Source organism: Homarus americanus, unplaced genomic scaffold (assembly GCF_018991925.1).
Source record: "Homarus americanus isolate GMGI-L3 unplaced genomic scaffold, GMGI_Hamer_2.0 scaffold52354, whole genome shotgun sequence".
Taxonomy (NCBI): Eukaryota; Metazoa; Arthropoda; class Malacostraca; order Decapoda; family Nephropidae; genus Homarus; species Homarus americanus.
In genome coordinates, this window is record NW_024724213.1 from 517 (window position 1) to 5,000 (window position 4,484).

Consider the following 4,484-nt stretch of genomic DNA (forward strand, 5'->3'; position numbering starts at 1 on the left):
GTCAAAGTCAATCGGGGTCGATTTGATAGAATACTACAGAAACTTGCACACCCGAATGGGAGACAGTCAAAGTCAATCGGGGGTCGATTTAATAGCATACTACAGAAACTTGCACACCCGAATGGGAGACAGTCAAAGTCAATCGGGGGTCGATTTAATAGCATACTACAGAAACTTGCACACCCGAATGGGAGACCGTCAAAGTCAATCGGGGGTTGAGCATACTTTACAAAATGATCCGAGAATCTGCACACACACCGAGTGGGAGACGGTGATGAAAACGTCCGCCCTTATATGTTCGATTGCACTATTTCACTATATTAAGGGGAGAGGGTGCCTTCGCACACATATTCGGTGTGAAATATCTTCCGCCCCCCAGCGGAGCGCTTCGGCGCCTCTGCGAAGCAAAGCGCGGCATTCAAAAACAACAACCAAAATTGCCGTCGCTTTCCCTTCCCTGCCCTGCAATGGCTGGAGCAACAGCAGCAGAAGAAGAGAAGAAGAGAGAGAGAGAAAAAATAGTCTCATGGGGTCAGAGGAATGGCAGTGGATCTATTTTCACAGGTCTGTCTCCCAATTGAACATTATTACTCTCTCGGCGCGCACGTCGCCACCACGGTTTCGCGACAGCAGCAGCATCATGATGTTGTTATTGTAAGTCCGGGAACTGTGTTATTCGGCTGTTCGCGAACAGTCAGGTTTTAACCTTGCCTAACAAACGATCAAACAACTTCCACTCTCGAGGTGCGGTACGGTGACTGTCCTATCGTCCGCTCTTGTATGCTGGATTGCACTATTTCACTATATTAAGGGGAGAGGGTGCCTTCACACACATATTCGATGTGAAATATCTTCCGCCCCCCAGCGGAGCGCTTCGGCGCCTCTGCGAAGCAAAACGCGACATTCAAAAACAACAACCAAAATTGCCGTCGATTTCCTCTCCCTGCCCTGCAATGGCTGGAGCAGAAGGAGAGCGAGAGAGAGAATAGTCTCATTGGGTCAGAGGAATGGCAGTGGAGCGGGCTAATGGCGAGTAGGCTCGAGATCTATCAATTACACTAGCCAGGTCGCTCTCCCTATTGAACATTATTACTCTCTCACGTCGCCACTGCGGTTTCCGCGACAGCAGCAGCATCATCATGATGTTGCATCCACCAATTAGTCCGGAACCGGGTTATTCGGCTGTCTGCGAACAGTCCGGTTTTAACCTTACCCAACATCCACTCTCGAGGTGCGGTACGGTGAATGTCCTATCGTCCGACCTTGTATACTGGATTGCACTATTTCACTATATTAAGGGGAGAGGGTGCCTTCACACACATATTCGGTGTGAAATATCTTCCGCCCCCCAGCGGAGCGCTTCGGCGCCTCTGCGAAGCAAAGCGCGGCATTCAAAAACAACAACCAAAAGTGCCGTCGCTTCCTGCCCTCTAATGGCTGGAGCAGAAGAGGAGAGATTTTAGTCTCATTGGATCAGAGGAATGGCAGTGGAGGCGGGCTTATGGCGAAGTAGGCTCGGCGGCTCTATCAATTACACTTGCCGGAGTCTCTCTTCAAGACTTGGACATTATTTACTCCGTCTCTCTCTCTCTCTCTCTCGTACGTCGCCACCTTACTAGTTTCCGTCTGGCATATGCTGCGGCCCGCTCCAGTCGAACAGGGCTCCCTTCGCCTTGCTCTGCCCAACAAGCGGACTTGCGTTGGCCTGATCACCCCGTCTTCGCGTCTGTGCCCGGCCTTCAATGCAGCGTAACGTCTGCCAGCCAAGATTCATTGCACTATTCCACGCACAAACGGCTACCCTAAATGTGCATAGACAACGCTCATGGTTCAACACGACCAGGGCGCAGTCTGGGAGCCGAGTATACTAAAAAGAGAGTTTAGCAGCCAAAACTCGTCAAAGCACACGTTGGGTTACCCCATCACCTAACAACGATGATGGCGGTTCCCACCCGTGAAATACACAACCTAACCAATATTGGGCGACGATGGCGCTCATGAGCCCACGTCCCCACAAACAGTAAGAGAAAGAGAGAGAGGAGGAGATTGGCCAATGTGCGGTCCCTCGCCCAATGTCTTGTGCCTCGCTGGGGCAAAGAGAAGAGAAGAGGAGCGGATAAGGGAGGAGATTGGCCAACGTGCGGTCCCTCGCCCAATGTCGGCTGCCTCGCTGGAGCTGGGTAAAGAGGAGAGGAGCGGATAAGGGAGGAGATTGGCACACACGGTGGCGCTGCCGGCGCCGAGGATAGCAAGAGAAGGTGCAGTTTGATCTGATCATCTGGTTTGCTATTTCTCTAAGGCCAACGTGCGGTCCCTCGCCCAATGTCGGCTGCCTCGCTGGGGCAAAGAGAAGAGGAGAGGATAAGGGAGGAGATTGGCACACACGGTGGCGCTGCCGGCGCCGAGGATAGCGAGAGAAGGTGCAGTTTGATCTGATCATCTGGCTTGCTATTTCTCTAAGGCCAACGTGCGGTCCCTCGCCCAATGTCTTCTGCCTCGCTGGGGCAAAGAGAAGAGAAGAGGAGCGGATAAGGGAGGAGATTCGCCAACGTGCGGTCCCTCGCCCAATGTCGGCTGCCTCGCTGGAGCTGGGGCAAAGAGGAGCGGATAAGGGAGGAGATTGGCACACACGGTGGCGCTGCCGGCGCCGAGGATAGCAAGAGAAGGTGCAGTTAGATCTGATCATCTGGTTTGCTATTTCTCTAAGGCCAACGTGCGGTCCCTCGCCCAATGTCTTCTGCCTCTCTCTCAATCTCACTATTTTTGCCGCCGTGATAGGCGCCGCCAACAGCAGCAGCTACCTGGTTGATCCTGCCAGTAGTCATATGCTTGTCTCAAAGATTAAGCCATGCATGTGTAAGTACAAGCCGATTTAAGGCGAAACCGCGAATGGCTCATTAAATCAGCTATGTTTCATTGGATCTGTAAACCCACTTACTTGGATAACTGTGGCAATTCTAGAGCTAATACATGCAATTGGTCTCTGACCGCAAGGGAAGAGCGCTTTTATTAGTTCAAAACTGGTCGGGCCCGGTCCGTAACCCACCTGTGGTGAATCTGAATAACTTCGGGCTGAGCGCACGGTCTCCGCACCGGCGCCGCTTCTTTCAAGTGTCTGCCTTATCAGCTTTCGATTGTAGGTTATGCGCCTACAATGGCTATAACGGGTAACGGGGAATCAGGGTTCGATTCCGGAGAGGGAGCCTGAAAACGGCTACCACATCTAAGGAAGGCAGCAGAAATTACCCACTCCCGCACGGGAGGTAGTGACGAAAAATAACGATGTGAGTCTCATCCGAGGCCTCGCAATCGGAATGAGTACACTTTAAATCCTTTAACGAGTATCCATTGGAGGGCAAGTCTGGTGCCAGCAGCCGCGGTAATTCCAGCTCCAATAGCGTATATTAAAGTTATTGCGGTTAAAAAGCTCGTAGTTGGATCTCAGTTCGGACTGACGGTGCACCGCCGTGTTTACTGTCACGCTCCGAACAGCCCGCCGGCTCGCCGGGATGCTCTTTGTCGAGTGTCCCGAGTGGCGAGAAGTTTACTTTGAAAAAATTAGAGTGCTCAGAGCAGGCTATTTGAATGGCCCGAATGGTGATGCATGGAATAATGGAATAGGACCTCGGTTCTATTTTGTTGGTTTTCGGAACCAGAGGTAATGACTAATCGGAACAGGCGGGGCATTCGTATTGCGCGCTAGAGGTGAAATTTTGGACCGTCGCAAGACGAACTACTGCGGCATTTGCCAAGGATGTTTTCATTAATCAAGAACGAAAGTTAGAGGTTCGAAGGCGATCAGATACCGCCCTAGTTCTAACCATAAACGATGCCAACTAGCGATCCGCCGGCGTTATTCCCATGACGGCGGGCAGCGAAACCAAAGTCTTTGGGTTCCGGGAATATGGTTGCAAAGCTGAAACTTAAAGGAATTGACGGAAGGGCACCACCAGGAGTGGAGCCTGCGGCTTAATTTGACTCAACACGGGAAACCTCACCAGGCCCAGACACCGGAAGGATTGACAGATTGAGAGCTCTTTTCTCGATTCGGTGGGTGGTGGTGCATGGCCGTTCTTAGTTGGTGGAGCGATTTGTCTGGTTAATTCCGATAACGAACGAGACTCTGGCCTACTAAGTAGTCGCGGATCTCCAGAAAATGGTGTCCAGTTCGCAACTTCTTCTTAGAGGATAAGCGGCAATTCTAGCCGCGAGATTGAGCAATAACAGGTCTGTGATGCCCTTAGATGTTCTGGGCGCCGGCCTACACTGAAGGATCAACGAGTTTTCCCCCGAGGAGCGGGTTCAAAGCCTTTCTTGATAGGGATTGGGGCTTGCAATTGTTTCCCATGAACGAGAATTCCCAGTAAGTGCAAGTCATCAGCTTGCGCTGACTACGTCCCTGCCCTTTACACACCGCCCCGTCGCTACTACCGATTGAATGATTTAGTGAGGCCTTCGGACTGGCGCTCTTGGATTGTCGGCCC